Raw genomic sequence first — 21,705 nt, forward strand, 5'->3', positions numbered from 1 at the left:
AAAAGTTGCTGTCAATTGCTCCAGTCCTTCGAGGACCAAACTGGAATCTGCCATTCCAGATCTCATCGGACGCCTCGGATACAGCAATCGGTGCAGTCCTAGGACAAGAAGAGGATAAGAAGCCATACGCTATTTACTATATTAGCAAGAATTTATCCTCTGCCGAACTCAATTATACTATTACTGAAAAAGAATTTTTGGCCGTAATCCATGCTGTTAATAAATTTAGGCATTATATTACAGGTTACCCTGTTGTGTTATATACAGATCACTCTGCTATTAAATATCTAGCAAACAAACCTGTCATGAATGCTAGAGTAACTCGATGGTTGATCCTGTTGCAGGAGTTTGACATCACAATTAAGGATCGACCCGGCAAGGAGAACCCTGTAGCCAACTTCCTCTCAAGAATACCCAAATCAAGTGAAGCAGCAGCCGTGGAAGATCAATTCCCTGACAAACATCTGTTTGATATTGTCGTTCGCACACCCTGGTATGCTGACGTCGCCAATTACCTTGCAGTGGGTAAGTTACCCAAACACCTAACCCCTCAGGAACGAAAACAAATTGTTCAAAAAAGCACATGATTTTCGTGGATTGGAGACCATTTATTCCATACAGGGGCAGACATGCAAATCAGAAGGTGTATTCGAGAGGATGAGATCCTAGACATCTTAAAGGCTTGTCACAGTGGACCATGCGGGGGGCACTTTGCCGACAAACGAACAACACATAAGATACTACAGGCAGGGTACTATTGGCCCACAATCTTTAAGGACGCGAAAAAATTTGTGCAGGCCTGTGACAGCTGCCAGTGAGCAGGAAAACCTGGTCAAGCTGATGAGATGCCTCTGAGACCACAACTGGTTATTGAGCCATTTGAACGATGGGCTCTCGATTTCGTCAGACCCATTAATCCACCCTCAAACCAAAGGACATACATCTTGGTAGCAACAGACTATGTTACTAAATGGGTTGAGGCTGAATCATTAGCTAGGGCTACAGAAGATTCGGTAATACAATTTTTGTTCCATTTGTTTGTACGTTACGGACTTCCAAGAGAAGTGATTACAGATGGTGGACCACAATTTGTTGGAAACAAACTAGCTGCAACACTTAACAATTATCATATCCAACATAAGATTACTACCCCCTACCATCCGCAGGCAAATGGACAAGTAGAAAACAGTAACAAGATAATTGAGTCAATCTTAACAAAGACCATCGCATCACACAGGCGTGATTGGGCTGCTCGGCTACCTGAAGCTCTGTGGGCTTATAGAACCACATGGAGAAGTACGACAGGCTATTCACCTTATCAATTGGTGTTTGGGAAACAACCAATTTTTCCTATCGAATTTGAGATCCAAACACTACGAACTGCACAAGAGGTCGGCCTAGATCTGAATGAGGCACAGATCAATCGACTACGACAAATCAACGAATTGGATGAGGTTATGCTCTCTGCATTACAAAACACAGCATTAATCCAACAACAGCGAGCTAAGTGGCACGATGCACTTATAAAGAATAAAGTCTTCCATGAAGGAGACTGGGCTCTGTTATACGATTCTCGGTTCCAGGACTTCCCGGGGAAACTCCAGACTCGCTGGCTAGGACCATATGAGATCCAGAAGGTGCACGACAATGGGACCCTCACTCTGACCACGATTGATGGTTCTGGACATACGTTTAAAGTAAATGGCCACCGAGTTCGTCTCTATCGAAGACCCCTTACTCGGGAATCCTTTTGTCAACAGCTTCAGCAAGATACTGATTTGGAGATCCTAGGAGAGGAAGTGAAATCTTCCTCACCCATAACTTAAGCAATTTGTTTTTCGTAATTTGTACATAACATCCTGTACATATGTTCTTTTCATCTTTTGTTTGCAGTATTTTGGTTACCTTATTTCGCACAGCACTGGTTTGATTTTGTTGTTCCTTTTTAAAAGGAACAACACCCGTTTGATTTTGCTGTTCCTTTTTAAAAGGAACAACACTTTTGGTGTTTTGCTGTTCCTTTGTAAAAAGGAACAGCACTTGTTGTTTTTGCTGTTCCTTTGCGAAAATGAATAGCACTTTTTGCTTCGCTGTTCCTTTGCGAAAAGGAACAACACCTTTTATTTTGTCGTTCCTTTGCGAAAAGGAACAACACGTTTGTCTTTTGGAATTTTTGTTGTTCCTTTGCGAAAAGGAACAGCACGTTTGTGTTTTGGAATTTTTGTTGTTCCTTTGCAAAAAGGAACAGCACTTTGGCGTTTTGGAATTTTTGCTGTTCCTTTGCGAAAAGGAACAACACTTTTTGGTTCTGCTGTTCCTTTACGAAAAGGAACAACACTTTTGGTTTTTGTTGTTCCTTTACGAAAAGGAACATCACTTTTTGGGCTTTGCTGTTCCTTTGTGAAAAGGAACAGTCCGTGTGGATTTTTGCTGTTCCTTTGCAAAAAGGAACAGCCCGTGTGGATTTTTGCTATTCCTTTGCAAAAAGGAACAGCCAGTGTGGATTTTTGTTGTTCCTTTGCGAAAAGGAACAGCCTGTGTGGATTTTTGTTGTTCCTTTGCGAAAAGGAACAACACTCTGTGCTTTGCTATTCCTTTGCAAAAAGGAACAGCACTCGCATATTCCTTTTTTTCAAGATGCAGAATGTCGTTAATTCCGCTATTTTACGTAAGACGAATCATCCACATGCTCAGTATAGAGAAGAAACCATCTATTTGGACGTCTTGCGATTATGCTCTCCTAAATCCTTTAGATATAGCAATGAGATTATGAAATGAACATAAAAGCATGTTATACCGAAACCTGCATATCATAAATCGCTATTGTTTTAACAGTCAGCAGATATAAGAAGAGAAGAGGAGCGACACTAACTTTCGTCTTTACTGTCATTATCTTGTTGCCGAACCATGGTTTGGCAATTTTTATCATGTCGATTTCCCTAAAAACTTCCTTGATCATCATTGAGGAATATGAGCAAACATTTATATCTGTCTGTTGGGATTGTAAGACTTCTTCCACCATTCCCCGCTCTTAAGGAGTGCGGAGCCACCCTTATGTGTAAATTGAACAAAGAAAAAGAAGTGTGCTGCAAAAGAAGAACAAAAGAAAAAATAAAAATAAGGATCTGAAATCGTCAAATGCAGGATAGGGGGTCTCATTCAGAGCCAACCTACCATGATCATAAGGATGGAAGCGAAGTGGCATTCCCATTACGGCCACCACACCAGGGATATGGTCCAAAGGAAAAATAACAAGCAAACCTTGGAACAGGAGGTCTCATCACGAGCCGGCCTGACCACGTTTCGTGCCTACCTTGTGAATGGCATTATGGTTATCTGGTCACCAAGCCAGCATAATGGCCTGCATTTTGACGAAGCACTCTTCAGTACATACACAAAGGATAATGGTTCCGGAGGGTGAGATAAACAACTTTTCCAAGGTTATGAACACCTGTTGGTAGCAGAGCTCTGTTAATGGCATTGGAGTCGTAATATTTACACCAACAGGTATGATATTAAGTCTGTTTGTCTTTTATTTCCTTTGCATGTATCATATGTCACACCCTGATATAATTATCGCATGAGTATTATCACCAATCATGGCAACAGAATTAACAATGACTATTGGAGACTTCGTACGGTTGACAGACGTCCAACCCTCGGTTCCTCATTATATCACACTGGCTTATCTTAAAAGCGATCCATTTTTCTGCCTCGATTTCGGTACTTCACTGTCTTTTTACAACATGGCATAATTTCCACCTGCTGTACCTTATGATTTGAATCCCGACTGGCTGCTGCTCCTCTCTTTGACGGCTGGGGGCAGCCTATCAGATCGCGGGGGGGGAGGTGACCTCATTACTCCAATGGTTACGTGGCTGCACATCATTCGGGCAAAATAACAACACGATTTAACGGTATGATGATCTCATTCTACGGACTGCCACCCACGATCTTTCTCTTTGATGCATGCTCTACGAAAATCCTTCCTAAAATAGCATCGAGTATCCTCTCTATTCGGTAAATACTGCGGACAGTTGTTGTTCCATTCCCGAGTTCATTTCTGAGAGTAAGCTATGGGCGGGAAAACAATCCGAAGTGAACCGCACAAGCTGATCACGTCTGATGCTGCCCGCGAAATTCTGGAAAATGCAGGATGGTTGAATTACTTCAACCGCCTGCAAGAATCGAACGAGGCTATAGCATTGGAATTCCTGCAAAATCTGCAGGAAAACCACTCTATAGTCGGAGGAAAGCGGATAGAAGTCACGGAGGACATCATTGCAGAAACCTCAGGATTACCAGCTGTTGGACCCAGATGGGAGCTGAAGAAGGAAAGACTGCAGAAAGCAATGGAAATTTTCCAAAGCGAAGGCCAAAGTCTGACAGTCAAAGGGAAAGGAGTCCTGCCGACGACACTGGGGGAACCCTGGACCGAGCTGGCGAAATAGTGCAGAGCTATATCACCTGCGAGGGGAGGAAAGATGTGGTAAGGGCTCGTCACTTAAAACTTCTAGCTGTTTTGAAGGGAAAATGCTCTGTAAATCTCCCTGCCTTTTTAAATTCATTATTACATGATGCGGCCCGAAGTTTGAAGAAAGCTCAGCACACAGAGATGGTTTTTAGCCACCATGGACTGATTCGGCTAATAATAAGCCACAGTCTTGCCCAACAACAAGACACTTGGGAGGAATTGGTTGAAACAGTCAAAATGGGACTGGCTTTACCTCGAACCTCCAGCACACTGGAACGTTCAGAAGAACACAAGGAGCCAACAGCAGAAAAGCAGGCTGTTTCAAAATGAAAGCAGTCCTCTAGCACGCCGGAACAATCAGAGAAACGTAAGAAGTCGGCGGCAGAAAAACATGCTGTGTCGAAACGGAAGCGATCCTCCGATACGCTGGAACGACCGGAGGAACCTAGAGAACCTGTTGGCACTCCCAACCTGCCTGAAAGACCCAGGAAGTCAGCTCGATTGGTTCAGATAAGGGGAAGGTTGGAAAAGATTCAGAAAACTGCGACCCAACCAATCGAAATCGAGGACGAACCTTCGGAAGAGGAAGGTGAATTACCCAAAGGAAATGCTGAGCAATTAGAGGCTGGAACTAACCAGCCAGGAGAAGGAATTGAGGAAGAAAATGCACAATCTATGGGTAGCCCGTTGCAAGACCATCCAGGAGAAGAGGAATTGGCAGCAATTCTGGCCAACATGGGAGAATACGGCCAAGCCTCCAGTCCAGGAGGCATCCCTGATGGTCCCGCAGAAGAAGAGTTTCCTGAAGAAGGGCATGCAGAAGAAGCAGGGGAAGAAAACCTGCCCGGTAATGAAGCAGAAGACATCAATTCGGGACAATCTGTCCCCAGGGCACCAGAAGATGTTCCGGGAGAGGAAGAAGGAGTAAAATTAAAGGCCAAACCCTCTGCCGAGGCTAGGGAAATTGCAAAATTGAAGAAGAAGCACCAGAGGATGTTGGGCACGATAGCCAGACTTCGGCAACAAATCAGAATGTTGAAAGCCAGTCTGAGAATACAAAAAACTGCAAGGCAAAAGAAAAGGACCACGGCAGCAAGAACCCCGAGGGTTAGGGTTCGTTTTGAAGGACGAAACCCCATCAGGAGACCTACTGTTGAGGGACAGTCCGCTGTTCCGAATGTTAATGAGGAACAGGGTGCTGTTCCAATAGAAACTGTTGTTCCATCTGGCCCGGAGGAACGAATGGACATTCCAATGGAACAACAAGAGGCTCCGGTGGTAGGAGGACCACACAAACCCTTTGTTCGCATCAAAAAGGAGACGGATAGCAAAGAGGTTCAAACGGAAACACCCCTCTCGGGTGTAATTCGGGTCCTAAATTTGAAACAACGCAATAGGAAGGTCCAGGTTAAACTTCCAGCTTCTACGGCTGCCTGGAAGAAAGACCCGAAAACCAGGACCTTGCATAAAATGATGAAGGAAGCCCAGCAGGAGGCCGAGCAGTTGCGAGAACAGACGGTCCCCAAGGAAAGATATGAGGAGCTCCAAGAGCAACTTCGAAACATCAGTCAGTCTGAAAGCCAGGCCTTTGAAGGATGGCAGAAGGAGCAGGAAAAGGTTGCTAAGGTAACTCGTCGACTAGATAGTGTTGTTAAGCAGATGGACACCTTGTGTTCCTTGTATACTGATGTTTTGACTTGTAGAGCCCCTGCTAAAAATTATGCTTTGTTTTTGCTTGAACGCTATTTGAGATTAAAAATAAAAGTTGTTAGGGCAGGAGCACCCATCCATATCAACTCTGTTAATGATTTTATAGATTGCTGCAAGCACTATGGAGTTAAAGTTCAAAGATTGTTATGTGAATTCTACTTGCACAACCTTGTCTTAGACCAGGAAACTAATTTGAATCCTGGCCCTTTCGTTGGCGATATACAATTTCAAGCCTTTATCTCATTTGGGGTGAATCAGTTAAAATGGTTTAAAGCTTACAACATCTTTCAAAGGCAAGAAAATAGTTTAGACCTTTTGGTACGAGCTGAACCTAGGGACCCAGCAGCATTATGGAGAGAGCATAGGAGTATGATGAGGATCCCAGGTGTCATGAAGATATTAGGTCCCATGCATGAAGACTTGATCCGAAATGGCCTGGAGTATTTCCTGACTATTAAAGACCAGGCCTTCCATGCTGCAAAGTTTCGATACCGAACCTCTAACCCAAACATCCAACTCAGGGAACCCTTTAACTTTGAGAATTTTGAATTGGCTTCCAGTCGATTGAGTCTCTATAGGGAACGGATTCTGCTAGCAGGCCCATTTTGGTTGGGGTATCGGTTTCGCAGCCCAATTGTTTGGCATCCTGCACCTGGATATCAGGCTCTGTATGAGATGCCTGCAGATTAGTTAGACCAGTTCTTTGACCATCTAGTTGCTAATCATGGTTGTCAGCCTCTTCGAGAGATCCCTTCTCCGGCCTACTCTCTCACAGCCCTGCATGTCAATTACAACGTTTTCATGAGGACATGAAACAGGGTAAGCAGGGGGGTGTGTGGAGCACCTGGAAGGTATGCTTTTTGATAAGTAATCTAGTGGTTTTTCAGTACTATTTCTAATCTTTTCTGCATATTGAGCCTAAAAACATAAGGGTTTTGGTAAATTGTGTGAAAATGGGCAAACGAAGCTCAATTACTAATAATCGATGTTTTCTATGCAGAAGGACGCGGAAATAGGGGATTATCGAGTAAAAACGAGAAGCGCAAGAAAAGTAACTGCTGCCCCGTCGACAGGGAACCGGATGCGGACAAGATCAAGCAAAATTGGAGCCGAATAATCCAGGAAAAGGACGCAGGATATTGTGACAGAGAACGCAAGAAGGAAAGAGGAGACCCGAACGAATAGCGAATCCCTCAGGATCTTCGATCCTGAGGGATCGCTGCTTTAAGTTTATCTTTTGTATCTAGACATCTCCGTCATTTCTGTTATATAAAGGTACCACGCCACCGAGCGTGGGGGGACGACTGTTATTATAATTTAAAAACTCAGAACGATTTTGATCACTGAGCTTTTGTAAGATCTTATTTTGTACACTTTTGTTAATGCAATCAATATAAAGGATTTAATGTTCACTTCGTTTCTACATCTGAAGTAACTTTAAGCAGTGTACCATCGTAGCCAAGGGCCCAGCTCCAATGGTCACTCGCTGTTGTATCATACGGTGATTTGTGTGGTTTGCATATTTCTTTCATTACAGTAATCCGATATCTCTTTGCTCTAATAGACTATGTTTCTTAATTAATATTTGAATCTGAATAAGTTCTTTAATTCACGTCTCTGTATTACACAAACTGAATCTATTAGAATTGCATCCATTTCTAGAGCAAGTTATTGGTATGAATGTTATCATTATTGGAATCATATGAAATAAGTATTTGTGAGGCTTGAAGATAATATTATCTTGTTCAGAAACACAGTCACATCACACATTACTCTCGGATCGCTGCAGTAGTATAGACCGTGTACATACTTTTGGGTTTGCTGTTCCATTTGGATTTGCTGTTCCATTTGGGTTGCTGTTCCATTTTATATGATTGACGTTTCCTGTTTATGATAGTTTGTTGTTCCATTTCATTACTGTTGTTCCATTTCCTTACTGCTGTTCCATTTTAAGAATTGCTGTTCCAGTTTACCTTCGCCAATCTGCCTTTATTGCTTTTGCGTGATAGCAGGCTTAAGGCTATCGTGAGCCCAGCAATACACTGCCTAGCTCTCTGATCTATAAGCCCATGATTTGGTTTTCTTTCTTTATCAGTTTCTAAAGGGAAGGGTTATTGGTTCCGTACCCTTGACTGATCATTTGCCTTGTGTGATTTCATTTCCTGCATTGGTTTAGTTACAGCTTAGTGTTTGTTTCCTTTCAAGTTATTAGAACGCTATACTACCGAGCACTACTTGGACAGAAAAGCCTCGGATTGAGTTACTCCTTGCAAGAACAACACGATCCCGGATTGACTTAATAATGTGGAATAATTGGTGGTGTGAGAGACCCTAGTTATAGCTCTACAGTCTCCAATTGAAAAAGGGCTTAGGTTTTGTCCTGGTTGAAGTTGCGACATTTCATTAGTAGATTCAGCAGTGATGGCGAAAAGTATGCTTTGGTTAGGGGACATCACTACTCTCTAACTGGGGATATAATTTGCATGGCAATAATGGACAATTTCTGGGAAAATGTACACTTCAGGGAATTGATACTTGGGAAAATTGGACTCCCAAAGACTAATTTTATCAGCATGGTTTAGGTATTGATATCTGTATCGGTAGTACAATTTGAGAGGGGATTCATAGATAGAGGTGTCCCTGATTTGGAAATGTTTATCAGCCAGGGGGCGGTGGTCTAGGTCCAGATGAGGAGTGGAAATAGGTCTGACATCCATGGCGATTGGGGCAGCCATTCTCAGTTCTTTTGGATTTGAGAATGGGGGAGGTAATTTTTCAGTCTATTAGGGCAATGCTGGTTCAATTGTGGGTGGGTTTGAGTTACCAGAGTTTCGTTTATTAATTTTTACTTTAACTAAGAAAACTTAGTGACTGGTTCTGAAATTGACAGGGTTTTTTAGTGAATTATGGCTTAAATACCTGGAATTGAAGAAAACTGGGTCTGAACCCAGTGACTGGCAACTGTGAACAGTCGAAAAGGCTTTGAGTAGGCTAGAAAGAAATATGGGAGCTTTATGGCATCTTCAGGGTGTAATTGTACGTGGGTTGATAGCTTCGATATTCGCAGGTGCGTGCATGGAGGTTTATAGTTGAAAAAATGATAAAAACGAATGATTTATGGCTTTTTGGCTTTATGCGGGAAAGTCAAAATTGGTGGGTATAGGTGAACAGTGGTTTGTTTGTCATGTAGTGGAGTGAACAGTGGTTAATTTGGCATGTAGCGGGTGGGCGGTAAGTGGTTTCCATCACACCGCTTTTGGCTGCTCAGTGGTATTGGGGGGAGGCTGCCCAATTCCATACATTGAGCGACACATAGCCTTAGGGGCCCAATGGAAAACATCTCTTTTCAGGTAGGTAATGTTCAGATGTCGGGCCTATCCAAAATGGATGAGGACCGTCAGATGTGGAGGGGAGCAATCGTGATGCGATCGGGCAGTGGAGTTGCACGAAGGGTAGTGGGGGGGCCCGGCAAGTGATTAAGTGCACAGTTTTTAGTTAATGGGGGATTAAGGCGGGCTTAAGGCGTCGGGGTCATTAGTGGAGGGTTTAATTGGGTTTTTGACTAACTTAATCGTGGATCGATTAGTTAGTGGGTTCAGTGTAGAAAATCATAGTTTGTATAATTAAACTAGGGTAGGGTCAATTAATATTTCGGGAGTTAAATATATATAGGAAACAAGTTTTTGTTTGGGATTTAATAAATACATTAGTAATTAGTCAAATGAGTGGAAAGGGGCACAATACCCTAAGTATATGATATTTCATGTTTTAATGCTTTTCCGATAATAACATCAAAAGTTAGGATATAGTGTTTTTGTGGGCTTTTTATATGAAAATGAGTCATGTGGGGGAACAAATACTTTTCCTAGGTAAAAGTAATTTAACCTTAGGAAAAGAGTATTATTAGGGAAAATGAATGAACTAAAGCGGGTGATGAATTTTTATGAGGGAGTTTAGTACTTATTTCCTATAAGTCATTGATCCGAGGGTCCGGTCCCTCCAAAAGTCAGAGAAATGCTCTGAGCCTCTTTGACTTAAAGGTTTTAGTACTTTGAACTTTATTGTGGGAAATTAGTTAAGTAAAAGGTGAAATGAATGAGGGAAGTTAATTAATTGCATTTGATCTTTATTTTCATGCTTGTTTGTCCATTTTTTTATAGAACTTTCATGATGGAAAAGATAATAAACTTTCTTTTGTCTAATCAATCACCATACCTGCAATATTTCTACTACTTACCCATCTACTCATCTTACCATTTTTACTTATCTTTATTAGGGTGCATTTAAGCTAGAAAACCCTTATCAAACATTTTTCTTTTTCTTTAAAACAGTAAACTAACTAAATCTAACTTTATTACATCCAAGGGCTCAGATTAAATAGTTGAGCTCTTTTTATTTACTCTACCTATCTAATTATCTGCCAAGATTAAACAGTTTGGTCAGATTTTTATTCTCTATATATAGACATGAAATTTAAAAAATGAAATAACCAAGCTTAAACATTTTGACTATAATTGATTGTGGCAAAGATTACAAGCTGCACATAATCATTTATTCTGCAGAAAAGTAAAATAGGAGTTGCATTTTGACTTGCTCACTTTCATGGTCTTTTTCCTTTTCTTGGGGTTCAAATTTTTCATCTTTTTTGACCTTTTTGTTCTTTTTGTCCTTTGATTATTCTTTTAGGACATACCCTCTTTACATTTTTTAATTTTTTTTTAATATGGAAAACATTTGCAGAAAGAAAAGTTATGTACATATTACAGGTTTAATCTCAGTTATTCAAAAATTATGACTCCTATTGGTATAGGAACCTAATAGTGGCTCCACTTGGGGATGGAATTTCCTAGTGAAATGTGAAGAACTTTGTAGATCAATGGCAGTCTGAATTGTTGTGATGTTACCCTGCAACATTTCCATTTTATCTTCTCTGCATTAATACTATTTATGACAGTAAAATTTTCGGAGCTTAGGGCCTTCTCTTTGGGCTTCAACTTCAAATAATCACCATCCAATCAACTCTAGACTTTTGAAAATTAAAGTATACACAAATGATCAGTGAAATCATAAAATAGGTTCGATGTTGTGTTTGAGAATTCGACTGTTAACTGGTCCTCCTTCTGCTTTTGTACCATCCATTTCTCTGAGGAATAAATCATTATTACCCCTGAAAGCATAAATGATATATGGGCCTTTCCATGGGAAATCAAATTTCCCATTTTTACCTTTATCCTCTCTTCTTGAATCCCATCTTAAAACTTTGTCCCCTAGGTAAAAATCTTCTGCCTTAGTTCTTTTATCAAAAGTTTTCTTGATCCTTTCCTGCACAACTTGAGATCTAATGTACACTTCTTCTCTGGTTTGCTGCAAATGAATTGTCTGGTTGATTCTCCTTTGGATGTCATTTGGTTCAACCTGCAACTCTTGGAGCATCTTCATCATTAGTGTTCTCAAAGAAGATGGAAAAACAACTTCCATTCCATAAAATAATTGATAAGGACTAGTACCAATGGATTTTTTTGTGGTTAGCCTATCTACCCATAAGGAATTTACTAGCTTTTTGTTCCATGTTTTCTTGTTACCCTCCAACAATTTTTTGATGATATTTACTAGACTTTTGTTTGAGGACTCTACTAGTCCATTTCCTTGAGGGTAATAAGTTGTGGAGTGACCCAGGGTTATGTGATACCTGTTATAGAAATCAATCATTCTTCTGGATTTGAAAGTTCTTGCATTACCAGTGATGATTTTGGTTGGGCACCCAAATCTAGATAGGATGTTGATCTCAAGGAAGGTTATTATAACGATATCAATGGCTTGCCTTGATGGTATGGATTCTATCCATTTAGTGAAATAATCTATAACAGTGAGAATCCATTTGTGTTGGGCAGAGGAGGGTGCATTGGGTGGATTTCACCAATGAAGTCAAGACGCCATTGTTGAAAAGGTGCTTCAACAGAGATTTGTTTTAGGGGCAGGTGTAAAATATTTTTCTTACCTTCAAAAATATAACATTTATGACATGAGGTTGCAAATTTCTTTACATAAGAAAACAAAGTAGGCCAATAGAAACCGACTCTAAGGATCTTGTCAGCAGTCGTTTTCCAGTAAAGATGTCCTCCACAGTTACCTATATGAAATTCTTGTAACACCTTGTTAGATCCTTATTTCAATAAACAGTTAAGAAGGATACCTTCATGGTTCTTCCAAAACAAAGCATTGTCAATTATGCAAAATTTTAAAGATTTCATTTTTAAAAATCTGTTTTTGGTCTTGGATAATTCTGGAGGAGCTTGTAGATTTTGTAAAAAATATATGATGTCAACATACCATGGTGATTCAATAAAGGCATAGTTGATTGGTGGAGTTGCCATCTCCTCTTCATTACCCAGTTTTGCAATAAAATTTATGTCTAAGGCCTAACAGTTTGATTTAGCCATGACCTTGGCTAAACCTTGGCCTTTGTTTAACTTTGTTCGTTTGATTCTCAAGTCATATTCCAAAATGGTAGCTATCCATTTCCCTCTCTTTCCATCTGGACCTTCCTGAGTTAGGATGGCCTTGACTATTGAATTGGCGACAAAGGCTACTATGTGAGAATATAAAATGTAAACTTTGAAATCTTTAATAGCTTCGACAAAAGCAAAGTCTTGTTTTTCCATTATGTTGTACTTTAAGGGGGCATCCCTCAAGGCTTTGCTAAAAAATGCAATAGGTTGTACATAACCCTAATCATTCTTCTGCAGTAGGACTGCAGCAATTGTGTGTTCTGAGGCAAAGGAAAATATAATGAAATCCCTATCAAACTTTGGACTGACCAAAACTGGTGTTTTATTTAAGGCTAGCTTAATGTGTTCAAAGGATCTCTTAGCTTCAATGGTCCATTTTATGGTCGAATCTTTCTTCAAAATGTTATTTAATGCTCTAATTAATTCTGCTAAATTAGAAATAAATCTCCTAAGAATGTTGATTTTTCCTAAAAAGGCTTGTAGATCCCTAATGCTCCTAGGATGTTGTATCTGTAAGATGGATTCAATTCCTGCAAGATCTATCCGGATACCATATTTTGAGATTATACGGCCTAATAACTTTCCCTCTTCTAGTCCAAATAAAGATTTTTTGGGATTCAAAGAAATTCCATACTTCCTGCATTTGATGAAAACCTATCTTAGATGATGTAAGTGTTGTTTATCAGATTTGGAGAATACAATGATGTCATCTAAATATATTACTAGGAAGTCATGAATTTCTTTAGCAAAAGCTATGCCCATGGATCTTTGGAAAGTGGCCCCTGCATTCTTTAATCCAAAAGGCATTTTCAGATATATGAATGTGCTCGAAGGAGTAGTAAACGTTGTTTCAGCCTAGTCGTCTCGGTGAACTATAATTTGATTGTAACCAGAAAACCCATACAATAATGAGATTTTGGTTGACCCTACTACCCTTTGTAAGATATGATCCATTTTAGGGAGGGGGTAATTGTCTTTGAGTGAAACTTTATTAAGATTCTTGAGATCAACACAAAGTCTGATCTCACTAGTTTTTTTCCTTGTGGGCACCAAATTTGAAACCCAATCAGAGAATCTAATTGGTGCTATTATCTTGGCCTCATACATCCTTCGGATTTCCTTTTCAATAGAAGGCAATAGGATGGGATTAATCCTCCTAAGCTTTTGTCTGAAAGGTTTATGATCTTCTTTTATGGGGATGGTGTGTTGTATGATGCTAGTGTCATAAGACTTGAGGTCCTCATAACTCCAAGCAAAGACATCTTGGAATTCCTTTAATAGTTCAAGGTATTTCACTTTTTCGGTAGGAGGCAAGGACTTTGAAAGTTTAATCAATTTTGGATTTTCCTTAGTGCCTATATTACACTCCTCAATATCAAATTTTAAGGGTTCCATCTTTGGCTTTCTAGGGACATCATTTAAATTAAACAAGTCTTCCAAAGGAGTTAATCCTTTGGGCAAAAAGTTGTCTTTGAGATTAATGATTTCAAAGTCTTTGTTAATTATCTCATCAATTTCAACTTGCTTTAGGTTTTCTACATCTAATTTTGTAAATTTAGTGGGATGAGATCTATCTATCTTTTCATATTCTATTTCATTAATTTATGTTTCATCTTTTAAGTCAGTGTCTATATTACTATTTACAAATTCTTCTTCTATAGTTAAGAAATTGTTTATTTGTTGATCATTATCAAATACTTGCCAGTTTTTCAAATTATCTGGGATAGCAGGTCTGTTCCTGACCTCAGCAGTATACTGATAGTTAGGTTGAAATGGTATCTTACAAGTGCTGGCAAACATTGCTAAACTATCATCCTGCATATTATGTTTCCTTAGGATGACTGCAAGCTTAGTTTCTAGGAAAGTATTCATTATTTCTACAATTGTTCCTCTATAAAGACTTAATCTAGGATCTCTGGTCATATATACAACATTAATTTGTTTTATAACCAATTCCGAGTCTCCCAAAATAGAAAACTCTTTTGGCTCCTAGGTTCCTAACTAGTTTAAGGCCTGAAATCAGGGCTTCATACTCGGCCATGTTGTTGGCGCATTTGAAATTTAGTCTATAAGCATGGTCCTCTGAGTGATCATTCTCCAGATTATAAATCCACACTCCTGCTCCTGCTCCTAATTTATTCACCAATCCATCAAATTCAAGGTGCCATAATATCTCTTGTTCATGATTCTCACTTTTTGGGTGAGTAAAATTGTCATTGTTTAAGATGTTTTGATCATCCTTTTTATCAGAAAGCTATTGAGTTTGGACAGTTTCATTTGTAGTTGTAACTGCAACTTCTTTTGGTTCTGAAACAATGTTGTTTGAAGTAGTTTGTTGTGTTTTTTCAGCATTATACAAAATAAAAGAATCAATGTCAGAATGCATGGAGTAGATAGGAAAATGTTCAGGCCTATCCTATCTACTCACTACATATTTCATTAGGGTGTCTCTGTATAGCTTTTTAGGTTGTCCAAAGACTGAGATTGTGGCATATGACATGTCAAGTTGTAAAGATCCTTGGAGTTTAGCCCCCCATGATCTAGACAATAACATGCCATATTTAGGTGGGATGTCAGAAGCAACTATATCCATGAGGATACTCTTAGCAAGATATTGTACTAAGGAAACACACAGGTCTTTGATTAGGCCTAGACACTTTACTTGACTTGAATCAAATGAAAATAGGTCCTTGTAAGGTCTAGTAATGTCCAAATTTAATTTTTCCATAACCGATTTAGGCATTAAATTGTGTGAAGCCCTAGAATTGAAAATTGCATTGTGTAGGATTTTATCATGAATGCTAAGGCTAATATAAAAGGGTGGTAGCCCTCCTTCTAGTGATTTGCAGTTAACATCAGGACCAAAGATAAGTTCTGGCTGATCATCAAACAAGTTGACAGAGTCTTCATTATCAACAAAGTTTAAGGTTTTGTTTATTTGTGACTTATAGGTTACACTTTTAATCAGTTCTGTTAAGGGAACTGAGATTTTTAGTTTAGCCACCTCTACTCCCAAATTGAAAGGCAAAGGGGCTTTCTCTATTTGAGGGCTTGGAATTTTCATAATAGGAGTTTGAGTAGGTTGTTCTTCTTTCTCTGTGTTTGAAGTCTTTTTGTTTGGATTTTCTAATATAATGTCTGGAGACTGTTCCACTACTTCCTTGGAGGGGACTGAAGTGGAAGGTTGATCATCAGGGGGTTGATTGGGGGTTATATCTACAATGGTGGGACCAGGAGGGTTCTGGTTTGGTCTAGGGAGTATTTGGAGAGTTTTAGTAACTGGGGTTGGTTTGATTTTCTTGGGTTGATTGGGAACTATTTTCTTGGTCTGGTCAGGAGTATCAGTGTTCTTTTTACTCCTTAAGTTGTATTGTTTGTGTACCTCAAAAATGGCAAAATCATACCCTTTCTTGTAATCGAATGATTCTCCAGACTGGATCTGCAATTGTTGCAGCATATGTAGTTCTTGCTCATCTTGGGTCAGGAAGATAGTTTCATCATCATCCAATCCCATCAGGTTGATGTGTGTCTTGTTTAGGGTCATCTGAATGAGATGTTTCAGCATATTTTTCTTGAAAGGGAGGTCTAATATTCTGATTAGGTCCATTCTTTCCTGTATTTTGATTTTGATTCTTTCTAAAGTTATGTTTTCTGACATGAGGTGCCTGTTGACTATCCCATTGGGGCTTCCTCTCAATGTTCTCTATCCTATCCAACAGTTTTTCAATACCCTTGGTTAGGAAATCTATTTGAAGGTCAGAGGTTGAGGCTTCATCTTTGGCAGGCCCTCTCCTTTCGTTTCTAATCCTAGCTCTTTTTGCTAGCAAGTTGGCTTCTGCATGTCTTCTAAAGTTGGAGGATCTCTCTCTCTAAGTTGGAATGCCATATCAGTATCAAACCCATCAGGAAACTTTATCAGTGCTAAGTTAGGTGGGGGTCTTAGATTGACTGGTATTACATTTTATATATTGTTAAATCTAGTGCAATAATCTCAGACTGTTTCATTTAGTCTTCTTTTAACGTTTTTGTATTCTGAAAGGATCTCCATAGGATTCTTTTTCTTTTCCCATCTATTTAAAAATTGCTGATAAAATACATCTAAAATATCTATGCTATTAGCAGGTAAAGATCTAAACCATTTCCTAACATCACCAGCTAGAGTCTAAGCAAAAATTCTAATTTGAACATCTCTAATATCAATTTCATACAATTCAATGTAATCTGTAATTTTGTTTACATGCTGTTGTGCTGCATAAGGTCCTATGCCATCAAATTGGACAATTTTGTTCTAGTAGTCTTGTGGCATGGCACCCAGTGGGGCAAGTAATACAAGAGGAGCATATCTATTTGCCATGGCTCTAAGTTGGGCAGGGCTAAGAAGTGGGGTTGGGGTACCAGGAGATGATATAGTGGTTGATGGAGAACTAGGAATAACAGGTGTTTGATGGGTAATGGTAGGCTGGTAGGGAAGTGAAGGTACAAATGGGGGTGAGGAATGGATTTCAAAGGTGGAAGAGAATAATGATGAACTCAGGGGAGTTGAAAGTGGTTCAGAAAGCTTAGGGATCTTAACAGTGGTAAGGGATGACTGAGGGGAATTTAGAATATACTCATCAATTGACTAGTTTTCCTTATGTACTTCGAGATTTGCAATAAACTTTGGATCTAGAACTATGTCATCAAGTGCACTTTTAGACCTAGTTCCAAATAGGGAAAGGTCAAATGACTCGTCAAATGGGAGGTCTTCTAGAAACAACCATTTATGAGGGCATGAATCTTCTTTGATTAAAGGTGTTGGACTTAATGAACTTTCTTGTCTTCTAGATCTTCTCGAGATCAGGTTGGGATTATCCACTACTGGGGCAAGGTTTGGATCTGGATTAGCCCTAGTATAGTGAGTTCTCCTTGAAGCCAGATTTCAAGCTTTTCTAATTACTTTCTTTTTGTGAAATTTTGTAAATAACTTCTAATAAACCCTCTAAGAGGCTTGAAATAAATATTTGAAATGTTCTCAAAGGTTTATTAAGACTGAGGGTTTAAATCCCCAGTGTGGTCACCACTATGTTATCACTCAGAATTTTTCCCTAAAAGTTATCAAAAGAGGGAAAAGACCGAGGTAACCACAAATCAATCTTCAGACTCACGTCCTAGCCAACCTAAGTCCACAGAGGGCTGTTGGTCGCTCTAATTGCTTTCACAATTCGAGCTCCACATAAATTGTCAACCCGAGAAGGTCTTTTTATTCCAAAGGTAATAGTGCACTGGATATGCTCAATTTCGAAAGCAGTTCAATGTTGTAGTAAGAGAAAGTCACACACAACTGTTAAATTCAGCAATCTACCAATTCGCAGTCTAACTAATTAAAGCTGAAGTTAATTAAATTATAGCAGACACAATTTCTCTGTTACAGCAAAGGGAAATAAATGTATAAGAAAAGAAATCGTTCAACTATAGCAGGAACAGGACCCTATTCCTTAGTGGGAACTTCAGCACCTGTTGCCTGACACTGATCACACTGCAAAGGAAGTAACCTTAAGAGATCAAGACCCTATTCCCAGGAACAGGAATCTTCAGCACTTGACCTCTCGTTCTAATCACACTGCAAGTAAAAGAAGGCAATCAATGGGAGCAAGACCCTATCCCTCTGTACCGGGATCTTCAGCACATGCTCTCATCATATACTCGTGCAATCAATACATGTAGCGTTAAGAAACAGAGTATCACAAACCATGTAACTAGTGTTTCAGCAACAGAACTAAACACAATGCAAATACATAAGAAATAAACAACTACAGGAATGAAAAAGGGGTGGATCTTGTGAGGAAGGCGGGCCCTTTCCTTCTCACAAGATTCCCCAAGAGAAGGAATTAAACGAGAATACTCAAAACAGATCTTTATTCATCCGTCAAGAACTGGTACATACAAAAAGGAGACTAGCTCCTGTTTCACACAATGCTGTTCTCAAAATTACAGTTCGATTCCCCTCTAATGATGATGTCTCCTCTTTTTAAAGAGGAGACATCATTTACAATTTTACACAAGAGCGGATATCGCGAGTCTGTTCCAAACAAGACTATTCTATTTTTCTTAAAACAAAGAGATGCTGTTACAGCGAGACAACAGTCATGCTATCTTTAAAATAATTCTGGTAACCGTATCTCCAGTCTGTAGCTATTATCCACAAAAAGTTCTTCAAAATCGCAAATTACGCCCAACGGAATTTGCGTGCTTTGTCGGCTGTTTCAGCAGCTGAGTTATCTGTTTCAGCATCGAGACCAGCTGTTTCAGCAACGGGACCAGCTGTTTCAGCAACGGGACTAGCTGTTTCAGCAACGTAGTCGGTTGTTTCAGCAACTCAGGCAGTTGTTTCATCTACAGCCGTTTGTTCTCATCAAGGCATAACTTTATCTGCGATCTTTAACTTATGTTAGCAACCAATATACTTCAATAATTGATAAAATATAAGAGTATTATGGAATTAAATGTAAGACAGATTAACCATATAATAAAGAAGAGGTTTTCATGTACCTTGGGATAAAGTGGATGAAAAAGACATTGAGGTTCATGGTTCAAAAAGTAAAATGATGTCAAAATATATAACAAAATGGTACATATTGGAGTCCTAACATCCCCCCCAGCTAAAAATGTTGCATGTCCTCAGGCAACCCCTTCGTCTGAATCAGAGTCTGAGTACTGGGACTGGCAATGCAAATTACTCAGGTAGTAACTGGAGAAAGTGGCGTCTGTAGGAGCTCGGAATCCGCTGTTGGTCTGCAACTGTTGCCATGCCGAGGCTTCCTCTTCGTCAGTCAACAGGTAATGGTTTTGATATTGTTCTGAAGGCAGCCATAAGAGTGGAAAATGAAAATGATACCCAATCCAGTTGACTCCACAATGCCGAATGCAGTCAATATACTTAGGAAGTCTATACAATGCAGCGTGAAAATTGAGAGGGTTAAAAGGGTGATAATCTTGTCTTTCCTTTCCGGATTGCTGCCAAAAGCAATCATTGGCCTTCAGTGCAGCAGGACTCTTCATTCGAATATGCTCTTGACAATTAAAAAGGACTGAAGCCTGTAATTGCTCGATGTGCTCATTCATACCGGGTTTCTGCAAAAATTCATAGTATTGTGCTATAAACATGGCTGGGCTTACCGGCTCTGGTCTAATCCAGAGGAGTTTATTTTCCTCATTATGACTGCTTGCATTGAATGCAGTCTGCCACGTGAGCTGATTAGACACAAATGAAGCAAATGCCCTAATTTGGATATCACCTGCAATGGGAATGAGATTAATTCTTCTTTCTTCAGGAATAGCTTCATTATGAAGGTAGAGTTCACACAGCAGATGCTGGTCACTCTCAGGGGCTTCCTTAAATGTCTCAACAAACTTTTCTGAAGTCAGTACTTCATGTGGTCTACCATGTGCTAGTGATTTAATTTGAAAGTAGGCTAGTCGTTCAGCAAGAAAAAGAGCGTAGTTTACAGAAGGTTTACGTGTAACCATCAGCTTCCGTACCAATGAAAACATCAAGGCTATCCGTTCCCTAGATTGTCTGGCTTCCTTCTTATATTCCCTATGCTCTTGCAGTAATTGCTCCCAATTCTCCCAGTTAGTGTATGCATAGTTTTGCCATTGCAACTTATGCTGTTGTAATACCATATCATGTTTCTCAGCATGTTCCTTCTTCCATCTGTTGAATTGTTCCAATGGGTCCCATAGCCGAGTCTGTGTCTGTTTAACAGAAGTAGTAGGTGTGAACACTATTTCCTCTGTCTGTATGGCTGCCTCAGAGGTAATACATTGGGGCATTTCTTCTTCTGTCGGGATACTTGCACCAGTAGTGTGCTGAGGCAGTATCTCTTCGGCCGAAATAGCTGTTTCAGTAGTAGCGTGCTCTGGTGGTGTTTCCTCTGCCGGCATCTCTGCATCAGTAATCATGTGCTCTAGCCCTGTTTCTTCTGCCGGGATATCTGAAGCAATAGTGGTGTGTTCCGGCAGTGTTTCTTCTGCCGGAATAGCTACATCAGTCCCCAGAGGATGAGATATCTCTGGTCCAATTTCTTCTTCTTCTTGCATCATAGGGGGTCCTACTGGTTCTTGTGGAGCAGTAGGGCATTCTTCTTGTGTTCCCTCTGTTACAATTGTCTCAGGGAGTGGAATTTCCGCTACCTTATAGCCTGCATTCTCATAAATGGTGCCACACTCCTTGCACATATACTCTATACATGTCTCCCTGCTCTGCATTGAGGCAACTTGTGCTAATGTATGGAGATTGAGTTCTTTTTCAAAAGCCTCTCGAGCCCTGACTAACTCAGCTTTGTAGGCTTCTATTTCAGACTTCAGGAACTCATTCTCCTCCAGTAGAGATGTCATCGTATGTGGCCTTTGTATGCTGCTTGTTTCTGCTAGAATATTCTGCTGCTGCACAGTGGTAGCTGGTTGTTGCACCACAATGGGTGCCTCTTTTGTTTCATCCATTGTGCCAGGAATGGATTCTTGTTTTCCAGTCACTAGATTAGATCCCATAGTAAGTGGTCCTTGTGGTCCATCAGGAATACGTTCTTGTTCCTCAGTAAGCAATTCTGAGACCACAGTAAATAGCCCTCGTGCTCTATCAGGGATAAATCCTTGTTCCTCAGCAACTAGTTCTGATACCCTGGTGAGTGGTGCTTGTATTTCCTCTATCGGGCCGGTCATGAATGCCTCAGTGACTAGTTCTGATACCTCGGTGGATGGTTCTTGTGTTTCATCCACCGGGTTAGGAATGGATTCCTGTGTTTCGGTCTCTAGTTCTGGTACCACAGTGGGTGGTTCTTGTGTTTCATCCACTGGGTTAAGAATGGATTCCTGTACGTCAATTTCCAATTCTGGCACTTCAATCTCCAGTTCTGGTATTTCCATTTCCAGTTCTGGTATTCCCATCTCCAGTTCTGGTGTTTCAGTCTCTGGGCTTTTCCCACTATCATCTTGCTTGTTGTGTTCCTGTGTCTCGGTGACTAGTTCCTGTGG

Source organism: Pinus tabuliformis, chromosome 4_2 (genome assembly GCF_031772625.1).
Source record: "Pinus tabuliformis cultivar Carrire ecotype Pingquan chromosome 4_2, CPIR1, whole genome shotgun sequence".
Taxonomy (NCBI): domain Eukaryota; kingdom Viridiplantae; phylum Streptophyta; class Pinopsida; order Pinales; family Pinaceae; genus Pinus; species Pinus tabuliformis.